This window comes from Capricornis sumatraensis, chromosome X (genome assembly GCF_032405125.1).
Source record: "Capricornis sumatraensis isolate serow.1 chromosome X, serow.2, whole genome shotgun sequence".
NCBI lineage: Eukaryota > Metazoa > Chordata > Mammalia > Artiodactyla > Bovidae > Capricornis > Capricornis sumatraensis.
The window spans coordinates 94,305,549-94,331,800 of NC_091092.1; the positions used below are offsets into that span (position 1 = coordinate 94,305,549).

General features: G+C 38.1%; 1 protein-coding gene and 1 pseudogene across 3 annotated transcripts in view; both read left to right on the plus strand.

Moving 5' to 3' along the window:
• Window positions 1-26,252, plus strand: part of NBDY (negative regulator of P-body association) — a 64,479-nt gene that overhangs the window by 9,815 nt on the left and 28,412 nt on the right. The window lies entirely within an intron of this gene.
• Window positions 19,205-19,504, plus strand: LOC138071554 (mediator of RNA polymerase II transcription subunit 31 pseudogene; annotated as a pseudogene).

The window sequence follows — 26,252 nt, forward strand, 5'->3', positions numbered from 1 at the left end:
ATTTCCCTGATGGTTAGCAATGCTGAACATGTTTTCCTGTCCCTGTTGGCCGTCTGCACTTCCTCTTTGGGAAAATGTCTCTTATTCTTCCCATTTTTCAGTTGGGCTGTGTTTATGATGTTGAATTGTATAAGCTATTTATATATGTTGGATATTAATCCCTTATTGGTCATATCATTTGCAAATATTTTCTCCTATTCAGTAGCTTGTCTTTTCATTTTATTGATAGTATCCTTGGCTGTGCAAAAACTTAAATTTGATTAGGTCCTATTTGTTCATTTTTGCTTTTGTTTCCTTTAAGAGACAGATAAAAAAAATGTTGCACAATTTATGTCAGTGTTTTGCCTGAGTCTTTCTCTAGGAGTTTTATAGTATCCAGTCTTACATCTAGGTCTTTAATCCATTTTGAGTTTATTTTTGTATATGATATTAGAGGATGTTGTGATTTGATTCTTTTACATGTAGTTGTCCAGATTTCCCAGAACCGTTTATTGAAGAGACTATCTTTTCTCCACTGTGTATTCTTGCCTCCTTTGTCATTGATTAATGACTGACTGTGTGAGTTTGTTTTGGGGTTTTCTGTCTTGTTCTATTGATCTACACATCTGTTTTTGATTACTGTAGCTTTGTAATATAGTCTGAAGTTAGGGAGCGTGTTTCCCTGTTCTTTCTCAAGATCATTTTGACTATTTGGGACCTTTTGTGTTTCCATACAAATTTTAAAATTTTTTTGTTCTAGTTTTGTGGAAAATGCCCTTGATATTTTGATAAGGAAATGCACTGAATCTGTAGACTGCCTTGGGTAGTATAATCATTGTAATAATACTTATTTTTTCAATCCAGGAACATAGTATATCTTTCCATCTATTTGTCTTCAGTTTCATCAGTGTCATAGTTTTCAGAGTACAGGTCTTTCACCTCCATAGGTGGGTTTATTCTAGGTATTTTATTCTTCTTGATGCAATAGTGAATGGGATTGTTTCCTTAATTTCTGATAGTTCATTATTAGTGTATAGAAATGCAATGAATTTCTATATATTTATATTGTATCCTGCAACTTTACTGACAATTGATGAGCTCTAGTAGTTTACTGGTGGCATCTTTAGGATTTTCTACATGTAGTATCATGTTATCTGCAAACAGGGATAGCTTTATTTCTTCCTTTGGAGCACATGGTTATTTTTTAGCTTAGCATTTTGTTACTCTTTTCCATTTAATTGCACTTAATACAGACAACATGGTTTACATGATACTGATTATTTAGTATATGTTGAGATATGCTTCATGTTTTAAAGAACATGATCAATTTGTGTTTCATGTGTGCTTGAAAATATTTTGTATATTCTAATTGTTTCATGTAGTATTCTGTAAATGTCTGTTAAACATACTGATTGTATTGGGTGTCTTCTATATCACTATTAATTCTGTTTACTACATCTATCAATTATTGAGACCAATTTAAAATCTTCCACTGTAGTTGTATAAATTCTTGTACTTTATATATATTCAAGAGTTTATTATTATGTGCATACAAGTCTAAAATAGATATACCTTTTTATCATTTTTAGTGACTCACTTGAATTTAAAATCTATTTTGTCTGATAGACTTCTTTTTGGGTGATATTTCTTTTTTCCATTCTTAATTCTTTTTTTTTTCCCTTTATTTTTCAGAAAATTTTATGCCAAAAAATTGAATACACTGGCTTATTTCTGAATTTACCATCAGGATTTATAGTTAGAATTAAGGATAAGCTTTATAGCTCAAACATTATTTTCTTCACAATTTTTTAAAAATTTTATGAAACTCCAACTCTTCAGGAATGTCAAAAGACATCATTCATGTAGATACATCATTTGTTTTTCTACATATGTTTTTCTTTCTCTTTCTGTGTATATATATATATATGTATGTATACATATATATATATATGTATATATATATACACAAACACACACATACATACACACACACACACACACTAACCATTTGGAAGTAACTTGTAGATATCATGACACTTAAGCCTTAAACACATCAAAGAGTATCTCTTAAGAACAAGGACATAATATTCAGAAAAATTCAACTTTGATACAATTATCTAATATACCATTGATGTCAAAGTTCCCTAATTGTCCTAACAATGTCCTTTATATCTTTTTATTTGTTTTCATCCAGGATCCAGTCAAGAATCATGCACTGTATTTAGCTGTCATGCCCCTTTAGTCTTTTAAAATCTAGAATAGTGCCTTCTCATTCTTTTCTTTTTGGAGAAGGAGATGGCAACCCACTCCAGTATTCTTGCCTTGGCAAGCCCATGGACAGAGGAGCTTGGCAGGCTACAGTCCGTGGGGTTTCAAAGAGTCAGACACAACTGAACGACTAAGACAGACAATTTTTTTCTTTATATTTTTCATAACATTGGCAGTTTTGACAAGTTCAGGCAGTTGTCCTGCATTCATCCCACAATCTGAACATGTCTGCTTTACCAAGATTAATTTGAACATTTTTAGTAAGAAGACTACATAGGTGATGCTGTGTCCTTGCTATTGCATCACATCAGGAGACACAAAATGCCATTTGGTCCCATTCATTATTGATGATGCTAAGTTAGTTGATTTTGTTCAAACCACACAACCTACTTTCCTTAAGCAACCATAAACTATCTTCTACACCAGTATTCTATAGATTAGTAAACATAAATACCAATGATTTCTAAAAGCATGTGCTTTCTCAAAGAGAATATCTCAGGGTGGCATCAAACTGTTTAGTAATTGATACCTCAGTATCTTATTTTATTTGGGCATGACCTAGCTATTCAATAAACTTCCGTCGCTTAATTTAGAACAACTCTAAATATCAAATAAATTTTCAATACCTAGAGATTATATTTCAAAAAAATTTTATTGGAGTATAGTTGATTTAAAATATTGTATTAGTTATTGGAGTTGGTCATGGACAGGGAGGCCTGGCGTGCTGCAATTCATAGGGTTGCAAAAAGTCGGACATGACTGAGCGACTGAAGTGAACTGATTAGTTTATGTATACCAAGGTGAATGAGTTACACATACACATATATCCTCTTTTATAGATTTTTTCCATCTAGATCATTACAGAGTATTGAGTAGGGTACCCTGTGCTATACAGTACATGTTTGCTGGTTATTTGTTTTATATATAGTAGTGTGTATACATTGATCCCAATCTCCCAATTTAACCCTCCCCCCATAGACCTTGGTAACCATAAGTTTGTTTTCGACACATGAGACTCTATTTCTGTTTTGTAAATATGTACATTTGTGCCATTTTCATAGATTACACAAATAAGTAATATCCTATGATATCTTTCTTTCTATGTCTGACTTACTTTAGTCAGTAGGACAATCTCTAGGTTCATCCATGTTGCTACAGATGACATTAATTCTTTTTTATGAGTATTATTCCATTGTACATATGTACCACATCTTCTTTATCCATTCCACTGTTGATGGACATTTAGGTTGCTTCCACATCCTGGCTATTGTAAATAGTGCTGCAGTGAACACTGGATAGCATGTATCATTTTGAATTATGGCTTTCTCTAGATATATGCCTAGAAGTAAGATTACTGGATCATATGATAGTTCTGTTTTTAGTTTTGTAAGGAAATTTCATATTGATATCCATACTGACAGTACCTATTTACATTCCCACCAACAGTGTAGGAGAGTTCCCTTTTTTCCACACCCTTGAAACCGTGCACCTCAGACTGGAACTTGAACCCATGTGCTGGGACTTGAACCTGCCCAAAACCCTGATTGAGACTTGGCCTCATGGTGTTTTAATTAGAATCACTCACCTGGTGTCTGGATGAACTGAGGGTCAGGTTCTTTGTTTCTCAGTGCAGAACAAATTCAGCAAGAGGCAAAGTGATAGGCATGAAGTAGGTTTATTAATATAGAAGGTTTGGGAGAGATACAAGCTGACAGGTGAGCATGCTCTGTCCTGAGGATTGTGTAGGCTGCAATTTTATAATCAAAGGAAAATGGGGAAGAGAAAGACTGCCTTTGAGTAGACTTGAGAATAATAATATCACTAGCTTCTCTGTTGTAACAGGCAGAAGAGTGTCTGACCCTGTGAGATCAAACAGTTCACTCACTCAGTCGTGTCTGAGTCTGCAACTGTATGGACTGCAGCATGCCAGTCTTCCTTGTCTGTCACCAAATCTTGGAGCTTGCTCAAACTCATGTCCGTCAAGTCAATGATGCCATCCAACCATCTCATCCTCTGTCATCCCCTTCTGCATTCAGTCTTTCACAACAGCAGGGTCTTTCCTAATGAGTTATTTCTTCATATCAGGTGGCCAAAGTATTGGAGGTTCAGCTTTAGCATCAGTCCTTCCAATGAATATTCAGGAATGATTTCCTTTAGGACTGACTGGTTGGATCTCCTTGCAGTCGAAGGGACTCCTAAGACTCTTCTCCAAAACCAAAGCATCAACTCTTCAGCGCTTAGCTTTCTTTATGGTCCAAATCTCACATCCATACATGACTACTGGAAAAATCATAGCTTTGACTATACAGACCTTTGTTGGTAAAGTAATGTACCTGCTTTTTAATATGCTGCCTAGGTTTGTCATAGCTTTTCACCCAGGGAGCAAGCGTCTTTTAATGTCATGGCTGCAGTCACCATCTGCAGTGATTTTGGAAAACAAGAAAATAAATTTTGTCACTGTTTTCATTGTTTACCTATATATTTCCCATGAAATAATGGCACTGGATGGCATTATCTTAGTTTTTTGAATGTTGAGTTTTATGCCAGATTTTTTTTTTATATTTTCTATAAGTTTAAATGTAATTTTATTTTATTATTTTTTTTAATTTTTATTTTTAGTTTATTTTGCTTTACAATACTGTATTGGTTTTGCCATACATTGACATGAATCAGCCATGGGTGTACATGAGTTCCCAATCCTGAACCCCCCTCCCACCTCCCACCCCATATCATCTCTCTGGATCTTCCCCCAGCCCCAAGCATCCTGTATCCTGTATCGAACATATATGCCAGCTTTTGCACTCTCCTCTTTCACCTTCATCAAGAGGCTGTTAAGTTCCTCTTTACTTTCTGCCATAAGGGTAGTGTCATCTGCATATCTGAGGTAATTGCTATTTCTCCTGGTAGTCTTGATTCAAGCTTGTGCTTCATCCAGTCTAGCATTTCTTATGATGAACTCTGCATATAAATTAAATCAGCAAGGTGACAATAATTAATAGCCTTGACATACTCCTTTCCCAATTTGGAACCAGTCTGTTGTTCCATATCCAGTTCTAACTGTTGCTTCTTGACCCATATACAGGTTTCTCAGGAGGCAAGTAAGGTGGTCTGGTATTCCCATCTCTTGAAGAATTTTCCAGTTTGTTGTGATCCACCTAGTCAAAGGCTTTAGCATAGTCAATAAAGAAGTAGATGTTTTTCAGGAACTCTGTTGTTTTTTTTGATGATCCATTGGGTGTTGGCAATTTGATCTCTGGTTTCTCTGCTTTTTCCAAATCCAGCTTGAACATCTGGAAGTTCTCAGTTCACATACTGTTAAAGGCTAGCTTGGGGAATTTTGAGCACTACTTTACTAGCATGCATGGTGAGTGCAATTGTGCAGTAGTTTGAACATTCTTTGGCATTGCCTTTCTTTGGGATTTGAATAAAAGCTGACCTTTTCCACTCCTGTGGCCACTGCTGAGTTTGTAAAATTTCCTGGCATGTTGAGTGCAGCACTTTAACAGCATCATCTTTTAGGGTTTGAAATAGCTCAGCTGGAATTCCATCACATCCACTAGCTTTGTTCATAGTGATGCTTCCTGAGGCCTACTTGACTTCACACTCCAGGATGTCTGGCTCTAGATGAGTGATCATGCCATCATGGTTATCTGGGTCATGACGATCTATTTTGTATACGTCTGTGTACTCTTGCCACCTCTTCTTAATATCTTTTGCTTCTGTCAGGTCCATATCATTTCTGTCCTTTATTGTGCCCATCTTTGCATGAAATGTTCCCTTGGTATCTCTAATTTTCCTGAAGAGAACTCTAATCTTTCCCATTCTATTGTTTTCCTCTATTTCTTTGCATTGATAACTTAGGAAGTCTTTCTTATCTCTTCTTGCTATTTTTTGCAACTCTGCATTCACATGGGTATATCAAACTAGGATTATGTTAATGCAGATTCAAGTCAGTAGAAGGGGGTCAACATTTTTCTATCACCTAATGGACTGGGGCATAGCTCATAATTTTATTTATGGTTTTATAATCAAACTGGGATTTATGTTAATGCAGATTCAAGTCAGTAGAAGGGGGTTGCAATTTTTCTGTCACCTAATGGACTGGGGCATAGCTCATAATTTTATTTATGGTTTAATAGATAACAAAGCCTGCTTCATTCCACGACATTCCAATAGCTTTCCTGATCCATCATTAACTTACAGTGGTCTTCCAAAGTTTGCTAGATTTCCCTCTCTATCTATAATCCCCTACTGGGACCTGTATAACTATCTGGTTCTTGTAACTGAGTCCACACTCATTGTGCTCACTGCATAACAGGCCAGTGAATCCAAGAGATGAGGTGTTGAGGCAAGGATTATGACTTTATCTGGAAAGCTAGCTGACCAAGAAGATAGCAGACTAATGTCTCAAATTAAGCATCTTTTCAGGGTCTGGATGCCAGGTTCATTTATAGAATCAGAAAGAGAAAGAGAGAGAAAAGCAATGAGGAACTAAAGTCAAAAGGCAGAATAGAGAAGGAGAGGCAGTGAGAAGTAAAATAAAAAGGTTCTTCAGTCTTACAAAACATCTCCAAGAGTCAGCCTCTGGAAAGAATGTGTTCAGTTCAGTTCACTTGCTCAGTTGTGTCCCACTCTTTGTGAACACATGGGCTGCAGCATGCCAGGTTTTCCTGTCCATCACCAACTCCCAGAGCTTGCTCAGACTCCTGTCCATCAAATCGGTGATGCCATCCAACCATCTCATCCTCTGTTATCCCCTTCTCCTGCCTTCAATCTTTCCCAGCATGAGGGTCTTTGTCAATGAGTCAGTTCTTCGTACCAAGTGGCCAAAGTATTGGAGTTCCAGCTGCAGTATCAGGATGTGTTAACAGGCCAGAAGGGCCTGATTATCTCTCTATGAGTTGGACAAAGGCACATTAGTTTACATTCAGGCAGTGGTACACTCAATATGCTAGCAAATTTTCAAAATTCACCATTAGCCACAGGACTTGAAAAGGTCAGTTTTAATTCCAATCCTAAAGAAGACAATGCGAAAGAATGTTCAAACTACCATACACTTGCACTCATTTCATATGGTAGCAAGATGATGCTCAAAATCCTTCAAGCTAAGCTTTGATAGTATATGAACCAAGAAATTCCAGATGTACCAGCTGAATTTAGAAAGAGCAGAGAAACTAGAGATCAAATTGCCAGCATCCACTGGATTATAGAAAAAGCAAGGGAATTCCAGAAAAAACATCTACTTCTACTTTATTGACTATGCTAAAGCCTTTGACTGTGTGGATCACAACAAACTGGAAAGTTCTTAAAGAGATGGAAATACCAGACCACCTTACCTGTCCCTTGAGAAACTTGTATGTGGATCCAGAAGCAGCAGTTAGAACAAGGCATGGAACAGTGGACTGCTTCAAAGTTAAGAAAGAAATACATTGAGGCTATATATCATTACCCTGTTCATTTAACTTATATGCAGATTTTGTCATGTGAAATGCTGGACTGGATGAATCACAAGCTGGAATCAAGTTTGCTGGGAGAAATATCAACAACATCAGATATGGAGATGATACCACTCTAATGGCAGAAAGTGAAGAGAAACTAAAGAGCCTCTTGAAGGTGAATGAGGAGAGTAAAAATGCTAGCTTGAAACTCAACATTCAAAAAAACAAAACTCATGGCATCTGGTCCCATGACTTCATGGCAAATAGATGGGGGAAAAGTGCAAACAGTGAGATTTTATTTTCTTGGGTTCCGAAACCATTGTGGACAGGGACTGCAGCCACAAAATTAAAAGACACTTAACTTCTTGGAAGAAAATCTGTGACAAACCTAGACAGCATATTAAAAAGCAGATACATTACTATGCCATCAAAGGTCCTTATAGTTGTAGCTATGCTTTTTCCAGTAATCATGTATGGATGTGAGAGTTGGACCATAAAGAAGGCTGTGTGCTGAAGAATTGGTGTGTTCTAATTGTGGTTCTAAAGGAGACTCTTGAGAGTCACTTGGACTGCAAGGAGATCAAACCAGTCAATCCTAAAGGAAATCAATCCTGAATATTCATTGGAAGGACTGATGCTGAAGAAGTTCCAATACTTTGGCCATCTGATGGGAAGAGCCAACTCATTGGAAAAGACCCTGATGCTGGGAAAGATCAAGCACACAAGGAGAAAGGGGCCACAGAGAATGAGATGGTTGGATGGCATCACCCACTTAGTGGACCTGAGTTTGAGCAAACTCTGGGAGATAGTGAAGGACAGGGAAGCCTGCCGTCCTGCAGTCCATGGGGTCACAAAGAGTCAAACGCGAGTTAGTGACTGAACCACAACATTTATGTATGATCGTAATAACAAAAGCAAGTCAAAGAAATATTTCCATTAGGGAGTCAGAATTGGATTCTTTGCAACAATTCCGCACTGTCAAAGCCCATTCCACAATCTTGTGGGGAAAAGGGGTGATGACCATTTTGCTTCATCAGATGAATCTTTCTGGGAGTGTCTGCCATTAGTGCCAATGTTTCACATGTTAAGATTTGTCTTCGTTTTGTTCCTCTTTGGAAAGTGTCTACTTTACACTTGTAGACTTTAGAAATACTGATCTTCAAATCCAGGAGGCAGCATTTCAAATTAAAGAAATATAGTACTTTTTTAAATATAAGAAGATGCAAGAGTCAGGGCTCATTAAAATTATTTTCTTTATGTGTACCTCTGCTATCTGGGGGCTTCTTTGGTGGCTCAACCTTTAAGGAATCTGCCTGCAATGCAAGAGACCTGGGTTCTATCCCTGGGTTGGGAAGATCCCCTGGAGAAGGAAACAGACACCCACTCTAGTATTCATGCCTGGAGAATTCCACAGACAGAGGAGCCTAGCAGGCTGCAGTTCATGGGGTCACAAAGAGTTGGACAAGACTGAATGACTAAGGACAGCACAGCACAACTGCCTAGGGGTCTGTAATCCTGTATTCTCAGAGTTTCCTCAGGGTTCACCATAGGAAGTGGCAGCAGTGTGATGACTGCTGGATGGCAGGTATTCTCCTTCCTCGGGTTCCACTGGCTCATGTTGAAGGGCTGCAATTGCCGATTCAATTCCTTAGGTTTTCCCTTCTTGGTCATGAATTTGACCAATGTTTGGAAGACAGTTCATGATCAACTTTTGTCCCACAGCACTGGCTGGGAGGCTTATCCTAGTTCAGGCAAAATTCTTGATATGCCGCTCCAGGCCCCATCAATAATTAAAATTTTTCTGGATTCTGTCTAGCTATAATCCAGGAGACATTTTCCCTTGTTGCTTCTTTCCATACCTAGAATCACACTATTACAGTCATTTTATGTTATATATGTGATTTTCTCAAAATATTTAGCCACACAAATATTTTTGGAGGTCTGATTACACATTGGTTACTGCAAGAGACAGCAGTCTTATAAATTAGAGAGGACATAAGTAATGCAGCTAGTAACATTGACAATGACATAGTGCAGTAGGGAGACACAAAGCACTATTTGAAAACAAAAAATTTAAACAATGATTTGTATAACTAATTGTAATCCAGTTGTAGTAATTGAGTGACCAAAGGAGCTATAACTGATTTAATGACCTATTTGCAGTTCCATTGTACTGGCCATGCACATTTATGCTTGGCTTAATCTTTTGAGACAAGCATATGTTACTGGCAGAATCAACCAGGTAGAGAGAAAAAGATAAATGTTCCATTCTGCTCACAAAAGGCATAATCTACCAAATTACTACAAGTCATAATTAAATGACGAAGAAAATTTTTCTTACACCTGGGAAACACAAACCGGTAGTCCTTTTAGATAGAAACCATAAAAATTACAACCATATTTGCCCATTTACTCATTCCTGTGTAACTAATCTTTTTTGTTAAGGGCTTTATGAAGTCATCAGGTGTTCTAGTAGAATTCTTCAATTTTCAGTTCAGCATTGTGTTTGGAAAGTTAGGAACTTGTATTTCTCCAAAAGTCCTTTTTAATAAATTTTTAAGAGGAGGCATTTTTGCAATGGCATTAGAGTGAAACCATAACTGTCTTCAAAAAGACTTAAGAAAGCACATTTAAATCTAATTACAATGCAATTGATAAAGCAACCCAGTTGCTGCTGTGACATATGATACTTTCAGAAAATAGCTAGAATTATGACTGATAATATTCTACCTGGACATATCAGACTCTTAGGAACTCTATATAATCTCTAGCAACTTAAAATTTATTACTCACTTGGCAATACCTCTCTATTAACATATCAAGTGAACCTAATTAGTTTAATGTCTCCCTTTGGGGTGACTCAGGGGCTCTTTGAAGCACCCCAAAGTTAGCTAGAGGGGTCACTGTGAAACTTAGCCAAAGTGGCTATACAAAATTTCAAAGGCAAATACATTCTTTAAAAGGTAAACTTAAATATCAAACGCAGTTTAGCATGTTAAGAAAACTTGTCTGTTTTAACAGAGAAAAAAGCCAAATTTACATTTTGCACCTGCTTACTTTAAAGTTTCATTTACTCAGTTAAACTTGTTTGAAACTTTGTCAGTCCTGACTGATCATGTACATAACCCTTTTTGGGGTCCATTTTCCATAAACCTATCATTACTTTATTTGTTTTAACAAATTTTACCTTTTAAGTTGTAGAATATCTGGAGAGATCCTAAAACATGTATTTCTAAAAGTTCACTTAAAGCTCATATCCCATTTGTATTTTCTTAAAATTTATCTAGAAAGCTGTTGTTTCATTTACACTTCTTTATCTAAATGTTTCTTTACATTGAATTGGGTCACCACCCAGTTGTGGGTGCCTCACTTAGCTTCCTGATGTGTTACAAAGACCATGTACTGCGGCTCAAGGTCTAGTGGAAACGGACTACTCTACCATGTTGGACCTGTTTGCTTATAATCAGCCTTGTAATGTCCTAGGGTTATGTCACTCTTTCAAAGGTTGTTCCCTGCCCTCTTCCCTCCTGTTTCATTTCCCATTTCAGAGATTTTACTCCCATATTCTTATGGGAAGCAGGGGAGGATGGTCTTATCTTCTGTAACTGCTTCAAGTCTGAGTAGTGGAATGGACTCTGTTGGTCAGGGAATAAAAGTCTTTGGATACCTGATATAGGGGCCCCAGGGGCAGGACAGCTCCTTGTTTTAATCCATATGGGTTGGAATTCTTGAATAGCCATCAGTTTGATGCGGAACTATTTTAAGTGCTTCCATAGCCTTCCTGTGAATCTCCTTGATAATAAAGCCCATTTTGTAACAGCATCAGAATACAGATGTATCTATAAATGACAAAAGACTTAAAAGTCATAGTTAAACATCTGGTCAATTGATAAAGTAAGTTGGATAACCCTTATTCCTTAAGCAAAGTAACCAGAGATCTCAAAGGCAAATACAAAGCACTTAAAGGCAAAGAAACTCATATAATGTGTTATCAAAAATGGCATACCAAGAATACTTTTTTCTCTGAACAGAAAGAAAAAGCCAAATCCAAGTCTTAGCTTACTCCCAACATGATTCATTTACTCAAGTAAATTCAATCTAATCTTAGGAAATCCTGATCATGCATAGTTCTTTTCAGTAATTTAAAAAAAAAAAAATTCCTCATACCTTCTACTGAAAACACATATTTTGATATCCCTACAGTTCCCCTCAACCCCCACATTGAGGTACTTTTCTTGCTGACAAATTTTTGACAGATATAATACCTTATTTAGCTTATGTTAAGCCTAGGCAAAATGAAAGTCTTGTGCTTAATATTATAGTTAATTTGATGGTGACTCAGGACATGTCTATATCATTAAAATTAGATCAACAAACTTAAACATTAATACCAGCTACCATTTCAATATTAAATATTTCCTAGTTCATGTGAGCCTGAAAGTCATTTTTAAATTTCTCTTACATATGAGTTGATTGGTTTGTCAGTATTTATTACTTTTATTTAAGCCAATTAAATAGAGCTCTTTTTACAAATCAACTGCAGCAGTGTTATCCAGAAACAAAGATACATGTGAATGCACATTGAGGCCTCACTTCTTCAAGGTTTCTGTCCTGAATCAGGCACAGCAATAATGTAAAACCCAGTTTACAGAAGAGGTTGGATTTAAATTGTGTTTCTCACAGGTGGAACAAATGAAGCTCACTTGGCTAGATGGCTAAATATTAATATTTGCATAAAAAGCAATTTCTAATTACCTTGGATGAGACAACTTCTGAATTACTTTACCCTCTCTAAAGAAAGGCATTACAAGAGAATGTTCAAATTACCATACAATTGCACTTATTTCATGTGCTAGCAAGATTATGCTCAAAGTCCTTCAAGCTTGGCTTCAGCAGTGCATGAACTGAGAACTGCCAGGTGTACAAGCTAGATTTAGAAAAGTCAGAGGAACCAGAGATCAAATTGCCAGCATTAACTGGATCATATAAAAAAGCAAGGGAATTCCAAAAAAGTATCTACTTCTGCTTCATTGACTACGCTAAAACCTTTGTGTGGATCACAACAAATAGTGGAATATACTCAAAGAGATGGAAATACCTGACCACCTTTCCTGCATCCTGAGAAACCTGTATGCAGGACAAGAAGCAACAGTTGGAACTCAACATGGAACAATGGACTGGTTCCAAGTTGGGAAAGGAGTACATCAAGGCTATACATTGTCACCATGTTTGTTTAACTTATATGCAGAGCACATCATATGAAATGCTGGGCTGGATGACTCACAAGCTAGAATCAAGATTGCCAGGAGAACTATCAACAGCTACAGATATGCAGATGATACCACTTTATTGACAGACAGTGAAGAGGAACTAAAGAACCTCTTGATGAAGGTGAAAAAGGAGAGTGAAAAAGCTGGCTTAAAATTAAACATTCAAAAAAAGAAGATCATGGCATCTGGTCTCATCACTTCAGGCAAATAAATGGGGAATAAGTGTCAGATTTCATTTTCTTGGGCTCCCAAATCACTGTAGATGATGACTGCAGCCACGAAATTAAAAGACTTGCTCCTGGGAAGAAAAGCTATAACAAACCTGAACGGTGTATTAGAAAGAAGAGACATCAATTTGGCGGCAAAGGTCTGTATAGTTGAAGCTATCATTTTTCCAATAGTCATGTATGGATGTGAGAGTTGGACCTTAAAGAAGGCTGAGTGCTGAAGAAGACTCTCTCAAGAGTCTCTTGGAGAGTAAGGAGAGCAAACCAGTCAATCCTAAAGGTAGTCAACCCTGAATATTCATTGGAAAGACTGATACTAAAGCTGAAGCTCCAGTACTTTGGCCACCTGCTGGGAAGAGCCAACTCATTGGAAAAGACTGATGTTGGGAAACATTGAAGGCAGGAGGAGAAGGGTGCCATAGAGGACAAGATGTTTGAATGGCATCACTGAAGTTTGCTCAGTGATGCAAGTTTGCAAGTTTGAGCAAACTCAGGGAGATAGTGAAGGACAGGGGAGCCTGGCATGCTGCAGTTCATAGGCTTGCAGAATCAGACAGGAGTTAGGGACTGAACAACAATAACTCTAAAATTTACATTAAAAAAAAGCAGAGATAATGGTTTTTGAGAAGACCAGAGAAGACATTTGCTTCTCAGTGATACAGGCAATTTCTTCCTAGGATGACTTTGTTTCCCCCCTTTAAAAATATTTACATGACTCTTAAGATGAACAGGCAAGATTTTGGAAGTGGTAAAAGGACTTTTTGAAGCCTCCCCTCTGGTGCTATAAAAACTACATTGTAAAACAAGTTTTGTTTTTTCCTTTTAATTTTTTTTATTTTGGAAAGAATTGAGTGGCTACCTTAGGAAAGTTTCACCCCTCCTTATCTCTCGTAGGGGAGAAGGCCTCCTGGGATGGCCGAGTGACAACACTCAAGCTTCTGCAAAATTAATCTGGACTGAGGGGGAAAGAGGTGAAGGCAACAGGGAAGACAGGCTGAGGAATCTGCCTTGTAGTCCTACTGGGAACTTGTCCATCAGGGGAGTGGGCTCGGTGTTTTGCTTGAACCAATACGTATCTGAGTTTCACAGAAGTTGTCTTGTTGGGGACAGATACTTTAATACTGTAGTCCATTCCATGATTCCTTTATCCTGTCACTGGAGTCTGCAAGTGGCAGGCACTCTAATGGCTTTTCTCTGCCTGACTTGTGCCCACATGATATTAATTGGCCTGGTCTTCAGCTTAAGGGAGGGAAAGGAAAGGAGAGCCCTCACCTGCTTAGGTGGCAGCTACTGGGGCACCGTGACCTGTGGGCCTTCAGAACACACCAGAGAGGAACCCTGGCCAGAGTTCCTCAATTGCTTCCATAGCCACTCACCTGTTTGCAGAGGGTTTGAGCAGATAGAAGCAAGAAGATGTAGAGGAAGCCATAGAGGAAGCCTTAGAGGAAAGAGTACCAGATATCTATGCATTACCAAAGTACCAGAATATACCAAAACCTAGCCAACCAGAAAGTCACATTAATGTGACTTTCTAGTCCCATTAGACCTGTGACCTTTGTCCAAATGGTCTGAGTTTTCCCTCACAGGGGGAGCTCCCTAAACTGGAGCTGATGCTCCCCACTGTCAAAGTTACCTGGGGCTCCTGCAGAGGAACTAGAATCAGATGCCTCAGGTCCAAGGGAGCCCTAGGGCCTCTTCATTTTCAGGGTGTTTCTTTCCTTTGTGCTTCTGTCTGAGAGACTGTATAATTGTGAGCCATTCTGGGGCCATTGCTCTTCTGATCTTAGTATATCTAATATATGCCCTAAAGAGCTATCCTTAGGGATAGATTAAATATTCCCCATTTTTATAAGTTTGATAACACTAAAACAACAAAAGACATGTGCAAATTCCAAGAAAGATGGCACAAACAAATTCCGGCATTGATGCACAGATGAACTGGTTCCAAAATCAGGTAGATAAATTTACCCTATGAAACAAATGAACTAATTCCAATGAGGGTAGGCTTGTCTTACAAGAAATAATTCCCCAATGAACTGGTTCAATGTAGAGTCAAACAACACTTCCCCTTTCCAACAGGGTAACCCAACCAAATTGGCTTTTCTCATAAAGGAAAAACCCAAATTGAAGGGGAGAATATGTTCCTGGTGTGTATAGCAGAGCAACTTCACCTCCAAAATTGAGTCCACTGACTAGTAACACAAAACGGCAGATAAACAAGCAAACTGGCTCAACTGGCTATCAAATTGGGTAGATTTACCCTTGAACAAAATCAAGTCTGTTGACTTTTAGAAGTTTGTTTGTTCCTTGTCTCAATTCCCAGGTGCTGGGGCAGCTGGTGCCGCTTCAGGGAATCTTGAAGAAAAGACCCTCAGGACAAATGGTCCCAGAAGCTGCTTAGGGCCTTGTCTCAATATTCCCTGATTGGAGCCAGCTAGCCATGAGCAGTAAGGCTCCTGTGGTGCCTCACCAAATTTGTTTCCATGTCCAAGCTTACTGTACTTGCTGCATAACAGGGCAATGAATCCAAGAGAGGTGTTGAAGCAAGGAATACTGCTTTATTTGGAAAGCCAGCTGACCAAAAAGATGGCAGACTATTGTCTCAAAGTAACCATTTTGTTGGCATCTGGATGCCAGGTTCTTATATAGAGCCAGAGAGAAACAATGAGAAACTAAAGTTAAAAGGCAGAATTGAGAAGGGAGGGGCAGTGAGGAAGTAAAGTAAAAAGGGTCTTCAGTCTTATAAAACATCTGAAGGGTCAGCCTTTGGAAGGGATGTGTTAATCTCTTCTATTCACAAGTGGGCAGGGTCTGATTGTCTTTCTATAAGCTGAACAAAGGCACATTAGTTTATAGTCAGGCAGAGCAACAGGGTCCTTTAAATCAGGCCATTATGTATGATTGTAATAACAAAAGCAAGTCAAAGAAACAGTTCCAGCATGGAGTCAGTATTGGCTTCTTTGCAACATTCTATCCCTATCACCCAGGAGAGATTATGTTTAAGTAGATATTCCTAAAACATAATTACTTCTAAAAAGTTCACCTAAAAGTTCTTACTTCACTTGCATTTAATTCACTTACAAAAATTTCATCATACCAAGTTATTTTTCTTGCTGTCAGATTTGTAACAGATATAGAAAGGTCTCATTTGAGCTCTAGTAAACCTAGGTACAACATTTTATTTTTTAATTCGAGGAAAATTGATTTTACAATGTTGTGTTGATTTCTGCCATGCAACAACAAAAATCAGCCATAATTACACATATATCTCCTCCCTCTTGAGCCCCACTTCCCCTGCTTATCCCACCCCTCTAGGTCATCACAGAGTGCCAGGCTGAGCTATCTGTTATATAGCACCTTCTCACCATCTATTTTACATGTGATAGTATATAAAGACATTTATATTAATCAAACTAAAAGTTTCATATTAGATATTAATATAATACTGAATATTTTTTTAGATCACATGAACATGAAATTTACTCTCAGTAGTTTCCTTCATATTTATGAGTATTTATATACAAATCAAGGTCACCTATCTAGGTTGAATCTTTTTTTTACTGGCATTTATGAAGAATACACTGAAGACATTTATTTGTCCTCGACAAGTTCCAAATTACCTACCCTTTTTCAAAATTTGTATTGTAAAAAGATGGCAGAGATAGAGTTACTCTAGAAAAACAGGTAGAATATTTTCATTTCAAAAGCATGAGAGGAGAAATGCAAGTTCTTCCTTGATGATTTTGTCCCTCTTTTGTTCAATACTTACAAGCTTCTGAAGACAAATAAGGAAGGTTTTAGGAATGATAAAAGAATTGATGGGCTTTGGATTATTTTGGGTGCCACCCATTTGGTCTTCTTTTCCATTCTAAGATCTCCGTTTCCATACCCTGGTTTGGACCATTACCATTTTTCTCCTAAATGACAATAATAGTTTTCTAACTGACCTCTAGTATGTTCCACTACTGCCTGTTGACCCGTGGCACAGCCTCTAGAATAAATACTTAACCATATTTTTCCCTATTCAAAATTCTTTAATGACTTCCTTTATTATATTTCATATAATAAAATATTAACATGATCTAAGATTCTCTGATAAGCCTCTTACTCTAGCCTTGCTTGTTGCTTTTAATTTCTACACTCCATCCTGGACTTCTCCAGCCCTCTTCTTGTATATTATATTCCACTAGGCTTTCCTTGAACATATTTTGTTATGTCATTCCAATCTTTTGTACATTTGGCTCTCTCTAATACCTTTAGACCCGTGTCTACCTCATGGACTTTGTTCTTCAAGCTCTGCTCAGTTGTGCTAGTCTCAGGGAAATATTTCCTCATTTCCTGTCCTCTGCTTCTAGAGGTGACTAATTCCTCTTTGCTACTTCTCTGCCTGGTATACATATCATATATACACTTGATAGGTGCACACTGATTTCAGTCGAATTCCCAGTGTAGTATCTTGTCATCTGGTTGATTAGGAATGTAAAAGAAAAATAAAGTATACAACAGGAATCCATAGGTTTGTTGTATTTGTTTTACTTATTAATTGAGATATAACTTATAGTAAAGTAATATATCTTAAGTATGTAGTTCAATGAATTTGTGTATATATATGTATATATATATATACACACACTTGTAGAAATATCACCACTTAAAATATAGAACATTTCCAATAACTCTAAAGGCCCATTTTTGCCTGTTCCAAGTTAATACCCTTGAGAAGTAACCATTATTGTGACTTCTATCACCATTGATTAGTTTTGCCTGTTCTTGAAATTTGCATAAATGGAATCACAGAATGTGTGCTCTTTTGTCTGACAGGTTTTTATGTGAAGCCTTATAAAAACCATAATGGTGCCTATGAGGGCACAATATACTGAAACAGCCCATGAGGGTAATGCTCAAAGAGGGAAACAAAGACTTTAACAACTCTTAAATCAGTAGAATCAAAAAGTCTAAGAACATTTGGATGGGTATCCTCACACTGAAATAAAATGATCTGGCACATGGCTTCCCAGGTGGTGCTAGCAGTGAAGAACCCACCTGCCAATGCAGGAAACATAAAAGAGATACAGGTTCTGTCCCTGGGTCGGGAAGATCCCCTGGAGGAGGGCATGGCAACCCACTCCAGTATTCTTGTCTGGAGAATCCTATAGACAGAGGAGGCTGGTGGGCCATAGTCCATAGGGTTACAAAGAACCAGACATGACTGAAGTGACTTATCACAGCACAGCACATATATTATTTATGATAATACAAAATTAAATATAAAAAACTTTGAAGGAACTGTAGAAGAGATCTTCACATTTTTCTGGGGTAGAGAAGATATTAATTTTAAGCTAATTCAGTTCTATTTTTTTAATTTCTTTTTTCTATTTTTCTTTTACACAAATGTAAAAAGCTGATAAATTTAAAGATTATAAAATTGGTTTATTGTAAAAGCAATTCAAGAATACCCAGTTAAAATCTTATTCCAATGCCACCCAATACAAACAAGAAGCAGTTAAACACTTTTACATTAGGAACAAGGACAAAAAACAAAGACCACATCAAAGCTGTAATTCAAACTCAGAAAGAGAAAGGCTTAGGTCTCCTTCAGGTCACTACAACATGTACGATTAGGTCAAAACATCATTTTCTTTAGACACCATGGTGCTGCTACAACACTGAGGTATAACTGATTCTATTTAATCAATACTTACTGAGAACTTACTGTGTGTTGGGCACACAGCTCACTATACCATGCATCTGCCTTAAAGATCCTACAGTCCAGTGCTGGAGAAAAAATCATCTTGTAAGGGAGAAGATAAAGATAGGAAGCACAAAGCAGAGATTATAAGCTCTAAGAGAAGGGTTCTTGGAAGAGATAATGTTTGAATTAAACTTACTTTATAATTGGGGGACACCCAGGTGAAGAATGGGACACCCTCGGCAGGAAGGGGACTCCGCGACTTCCAGACCTTCACTGTTTCTCCGATCCTAGCCGTGTGGGGTTGCTGGGGACTTAGAGTGTCTGCTGGTGATGGCCGCGACCGTCGCTATGGAGACAGATGATGCTGGAAATCGACCGCGGTTTCAGTTGCAGTTGGAATTTGTACAGTGTTTAGCCAACCCAAATTACCTTAACTGTACCCCTCAGTGTTTACACATGTTAGAACTGCTCCAGTACGAACACTTCTGCAAGGAGCTGGTGAAAGCTCAGTGTGTGAAATTTATTGGTGAGCAGCAAATTCTGCACTGGCAGCACTATTCCTGGAAGCAGATGCGCCTTCAGCAAGCCCTGGCGGAGCAGCAACAGCAGAATAACACATCAGGAAAATAAAAAGCTGGATCCTGACCAGGCTCCTAAGACATGTATATATTGCTTTTGTACAGTGAAGACAAAAAAACTGTTCCTATGTACCTTTATTATAGTAGCAGCCAGAACCATTAGTGTGCTTATTTAATTGAACTTTTTTTGTTACGAGATTATTTCTGTTAAACCAGAATTGTTTTACTTTGATTTCCCTGTGGATTTGTAAGCTTTTATTAGTATTTAACACAGAAATGTCTGAAGAACAGAAATGTTAGGTGCTGCAGACCCATTTAAGGCAGTGGGGCATGAGGTAAGGGGAGGGCCACCAAGCCAAACCCTGCTCCTCATGTACAGTGGGGCCTTGGACAGGTCTCAGAGAAGGCAATGGCGCACCATTCCAGTACTCTTGCCTGGAAAATCCCATGGATGGAGGAGTCCATGGGGTCACTAAGAGTCGGACACGACTGAGCGACTTCACTTTCACTTTTCACATTCATGCATTGGAGAAGGAAATGGCAACCCACTCCAGTATTCTTGCCTGGAGAATCCCAGGAATGGGGGAGCCTGGTGGGCCTCCGTCTATGGAGTTGCACAGAGTTGGACACGACTGAAGCAACTTAACAATAGCAGCAGGTGAAGAAAGTTGACAAGCTATTTCATTTTCATCCATGATGAATTTGAGATACCTGTGGGATATTCAAGTGTGCATGTTCATTAGAATGCCAGCATTGTAAGCAAGGAATGTATATTTGGATGTTATCAGCATATGATGGAAGTTGTTAGCAAATACATGGGAGCTGCAGTCATGAGGAATGTATATTGTGAGAAGAAAGCAAGAATTGAATTCTGAAAAACACCAGTGATGAAATGACTGACAGAAGAAGATCCTGCAAAGGAACTGAATAGGCAAAGAAGTAAGGAAGGAAAGCAGGAAATGAAGTGTCTTGAAACCTGAGGGAAGACATTACCCCAAGAAAAAAGAAATAATCAACAATGTCAAATAGTTTTGTCATTTTGCTTAGTCACTCAGTCGTGTTTGACTCTTTGCAACCCCATGGACTGTAGCCTGCCAAGCTCCTCTGTCCATGAGGATTCTCCAGGCTAGAATACCGGAGTGGGTTGCCATGCCCTCCTCCAGGGGATCTTCCAAACCCGGGGATCGAACCCAGGTCTCCCACATTGCAGGTGGGTTCTTGACCATCTGAGCCACCAGCAAAGCCCAAGAATATTGGAGTGGGTAGCCTGTCCCTTCTCCAGGGAATTTTCCTGACAAGAACTGAATAGGTATCTCCTGCATTGCAGATGGATTCTTGACCATCTGAGCTATCAGGGAAGCCCACTTAAAAGTGTCCATTGAGGTAGGGGAAGAAAGGAGACAACAATCACTGATTTTGTTGAAAGATGTTTTTGACTTTGTCAAGAGAAGATTCACTGAGCAGACAGAGAAAAGACTGTAATAGGTAGGGAAATTTGTGGAGGGAATGAGAGGAAGTGGTCAAAGAGAGGGCTGACAGTGCTTTCAAGAATCTGAGCTATGATACATAGGAAGAAAGAGGAAAAGTTATAACTGAAGGGGAATATAAGGTAAAGGGTAGTTTTTTTAAGAGGGAAAAGATGAGCATATTTAAATGTTTATGGGAAAGATCAAATAGAAAGGGTGCTAGGAGAAAGTGGTTACAATTAATAGTCTGACAGAAGTGAGATCATAGAAGATCAAGAGTGGAGATGGGAAAGTATGCTGTAAGAGAGGAGAGAATTGAAGGGAGGAATAGACAATAATAGTTGGAGACAAATACTCTACTCTCAATAATTAATAACACATGTAGATAGAAGGCCAATAAGGAAATAGCAGACTTACACTCCACTATAAACAAGTAGACCTAACAGACAAATGTATCACACTGCTTGCAACAATAGCAGTGTACATATTTCTCTCAAGTGCCAGGAACATTCTCTAGGATTGGCCATGTGTTACTTCACAAATTTAAATCATACAGTGTATCTTCTCCCATGACAATGTAATAAAACTACAAATCAGTAACAGGGAAACTAATGTAGAGAGAGAGAGAAAAATAGATTTATTATACACCATGACACAAAGAAAGGCAATCCCAAAGAAAAGGGATTCCCAAGGAAAGGCAGTGCCAAAGCATGTTCAAACTACAACACAATTGCACTCACTTCACATGCTAGCAAAATAATGCTAAAAATTCTCCAAGCTAGGCTTCAATAGTGCATGAACCAAGAACTTCCAGATATTCAAGCTGGATTTAGAAAGGACAGAGGAACCAGAGATCAAATTGCCAATATCTGTTGGATCATAGAAAAAGCAAGAGAATTCCAGAAAAAAATCTACTTCTTCATTGACTATGCTAAAGCCTTTGACTGTGGAACACAATAAATTGGACAATTTTTCAAGAGATGGGAATACCAGAACACCTTACCTGCCTCCTGAGAAACTTGTATGCAGGTCAAGAAGCAACAGGTAGAACTGGACATGGAACACCAGACTGGTTCCAAATTGGGAAAGGAGTACTTCAAGGATGCATATTGTCACCTTGCTTATTTAACTTATATGCAGAGTACATAATGAGAAATGCCAGGCTGGATGAAGCACAAGCTGGAATCAAGATTGCCAGGAGAAATATCAATAAATTCAGATATGCAGATGACACCACCCTTATGGCAGAAAGCAAAGAGGAACTGAAGAGCCTCTTGATGAAAATGAAAGAGGCTAGTGAAAAAGCTGGCTTAAGACTCAACATTCAGAAAACTAATATCATGGCATCCAGTTCCATCACTTCATGGCAAATAGAAAGGGAAAAAATGGAAACAGTGACAAACTTTATTTTCTTCCAAAATCACTGCAGACTGTGACTACAGCCATGAAATTAAAAAAACACTTTCTCCTTGGAAGAAAATCTATGACCAACCTAGACAGCATATTAAAAGGCAGAGACATTATTTTGCCAACAAAGGTCCATCCAGTCATGTGTGGATGTGAGAGTTGGACCATAAAGAAGGTTGAGCGCTGAAGAACTGCTGTTTTTGAACTGTGGTATTGAGGACTCTTAAGAGTCCCCTGGACAGGAAGGAGATCAAACCAGTCAATCATAAAGGAAAGCAATCTTGAATATTCATTAGAAGGACTGATGCTGAAGCTGAAGCTGAAGCTCCAGCACTTTGGATACCTGATGTGATGAGTTGACTCATTAGAAAAGACCCTGATGCTGGGAAAGATTGAAGGCAGGATGAGAAGGGGATGACAGAGGATGAGCTGTTTGGATGGCATCACCTACTCAATGGTCATGAGTTTGAGCAAGCTCTGAGAGGTGGTGAAGGACAGGGAAGCCTAGTGTGCTGTAGTTCACAGGCTCAAAGAGTCGGACATGGCTGAGTGACTGAACAACAGTACACTATGACAAAGTGGGATTTATCTCAGAAATAAAGAAGGGTGGTTCATTATAAGAAAATCAATCATTATAACACATCACACTAACAAAATGAAGAAAGGAAATAATAATCACAATTGATGCAGAAAAAGCATTTGACAAAGTCCAATACTATTTCACAATTGGAAAAAAAGTCAGAAAACTAGGAATAGCAAGAACTTCGTCAATGTAATAAAAAGCGTCTATGAACCCCAGGTGGCTCAGTGGTAAAGACTCTGCCTGACAATGCAGGTGACATGTATTTGATCCCTGGGTCAAGAAGATTCCTGGAAGAAAATGACAATCCACTTCAGTATTCTTGCCTGGAGAATCTCATGGACAGAGGAGCCTGGGGGCTACAGTCTTTAGGGTTGCAAAGAGTTGGAAGTGACTGAGAGACTGAGCATGCACACACATATGAACAACAAACAGCTAACACCATTCTTAATAATAAGTGGGTAAAAACATTACTCTTTAGATCAAGAAGACAAGGATGCTTCCTTTCACCACTGCTGTTCAACATTGCACGGGATGTTTTAACCAAAGCAATTGTGAAGAAAAAAGAAATAAAAGAAATCCAAATTGGAAAGAAAGAAGTAAGACTGTCTCCATTTGCAGATCACATAATCCTCTATAAAATCCCACAGGATTCTCACACCAAAAAGAAACCCTGCTAGAGCTAACAATTCAGTAAAGTTGCAGAATACAAAATCAGCACACAATGTTCAGCTAAGTTTCTCTATACACCAGCAATGAACAATCCAAAAGGAAAATCGAGAAAACAGCCCTCTTTACAATAGTATCTCCCCAAAATAAATATATAGAATAAATTTAACCAAGTAGGTGAAAGATCTGTACACTCAAAGCTACAAAATATTGATGAAAGAAATTAAAGAAGACAAATGGAAAGATATTCCATGTTCATGGATTGGAAGCCTTGATTTTGTTAAGATATCCATACTACTGAAAGTGATATACAGATTCAATCCAGTCTCTATCCAAATTTGAATGGCATTTTTTTTTTTTTTGGCAGAAATAGAAAAAATGCATCCTAAAATTTGTATGGACACTTAAAGGAATCCCAAACAGCTTGAATAGTTTTGGAAAACAACAAAGTCATAGGACTCACACTTCTTGATTTTAAAACTATAGTAATCAAAACAGTGTAGTACTGGCATAAAGATAGACAAATAGACTAGTAGTATAGACTAGAGAGTCCAGAAGTAAACCTATATGGGTCAGATGAACTTCAACAAGGGTGCCAAGACCACTTAGTGGAATAAGCACAGTCTGTTGGGCAAAGGATGTTGGGAAAACTGAATATCCATGTACAGATGAATATAAGAAATTCAATTCAAAATCAATTAATGACCTAATTACAAGAACTAAACATAAAATTTTTAGAAGCAAATATAAATCTTCTTTACCTTGGATTTGATAATGTTTGAATAGGACACTGAAAGCAATAGCAATACAAGAACAAAAATAGATGGATTTATCAAAATTGAGAACTTTTGTTCAGCAAAGGTCTATAAAAAAGAGAAGACAGCCTATAGAATGGCAGAAAATATTTGCAAGTCATACATCTGATAAGGGCCCATATCCAGAATATGAAAAAAATTTTTTTTGCAACTCAACGATAGAGCAGTGAACAGTATAATTTTAAGAAGGATGGAGAAACTCGAATTAGACATTTCTCTAAAGATATACAAATGGTCAATAAGACTTTAAAACATGCTGAACATCATTAGTCATAAAGGAAATACAAATCTAGACCATAACTTTATAAACCCACTAGGAAGGCTATAATTGGGGGTAAATAAAGGAAATAAGTGTGGGGGAGGACATAGAGAAATTGGAATACTGATAAAATTGCTAATAGAAAAATGAAATGATGCAGGTGCTATGGGAAAAGTTTTCCTGTTTCTCTAAAAGGTAGCATAGAATTGTTATTCAACCGAGAAATTGCATTCCTAGATGTAAACCCAAAAGGGCTGAAAGATACTGAAACAAATTCTTTCACTTTAATGTTCAGAGCAGCACTATTAACAATAGCTAAAAGGTGGAAACAACTCAAATGAAGAAACAAATTGATAAAGAAATTGTGGTATATACCATAAAATCAAATATTATAGTTTGTGGTCAGTTGCATCAGTCATGTCTGACTCTTTGGGACCATATGGACTGTAGCCCACCAGGCTCCTCTATCTATGGGATTTTCTTGCAAAACTGGAGTGGGTTGCCATGTCTTTCTCCAGGGTATCTTCCTGACCTAAGGATCGAACCCACATCTCCTGCATCTGCAGGTGAATTCTTTACCACTGAGCCACTAGGGAAGATCCAAATATATTCAGCTGTAAAAAGGAATGATGTTCTTATACATGCTACAACATGGATGAACCTCAAAAGCGTAAGTAAAAGGATGGAGACAGAAAAGGTCACTTACTGTATGATTCACTGATATGAGATGTCCAGAATGGGTAAATTTGTAGAGGTGGAATGCAACTAGGGGTGGGTGGTGAGTAGGGAAGTGGCAAACTGCTTAATGGATAGGGAATTTCCTTTTCCTGCTAAAATGTAGGGATGGGGAGGGAGGTGGGAGGGGGGTTCAGGATGGGGAACACATGTACACCCATGGCTGATTTATGTCAATGTGTGGCAAAACCACTACAATATTGTAAAGTAATTAGCCTCCAATTTAAATAAATAAATTAAAAAAATAAAAATAAATTTAAAAAAGAAATAAGATACAGGTGGAGGTCGCACAACATTGTGAATCTGATAGATGCCACTGTTCACTTAAGAAGTAGTTACTTTTATGATACATGAATTTCACCACAATTTAATAAAGAAGAAATAAAATAGTAACTATTTGAAAAAGAAAACTCTTCAGTAAGGCAGATATATAAATCAGAAATCAAAAAAGAAAAAAAAGTAACATTTAACAAACTAAATCATGAGAAGACTTACTCTAGGAAACACCTGAGAAAAGACAAGCAAGTAGGAAAGAGCTAAAGTCATGTCAAAGCCAGTAGGGTCCAGGGCTCCTAGACCTCCTGTCTTTCCCATGGTGGGGAGGGTATCCCCTTAGGCTTCTGAAAGTTACTTAGGCTTTTACTTCTCCCAAAAGCAGGCGTGAAGAAAAAGAAACAGGTTGGAGGCAAAGAATAGGGAAAGACCTGCGGGATGTTCAGCCTCCTCACCAGTGGTCATTCTATCCTTTTCTCCCCTCCTTCACGGGGTTGTCTGTGTTGGTCTGATAGTGGTTTTGCCTTGGAAGGGGAGGAGGACCAAGGTCTGATGGGATGATGGAGGCAGGATCCTGCCCTCGGTTGGCATTTGTG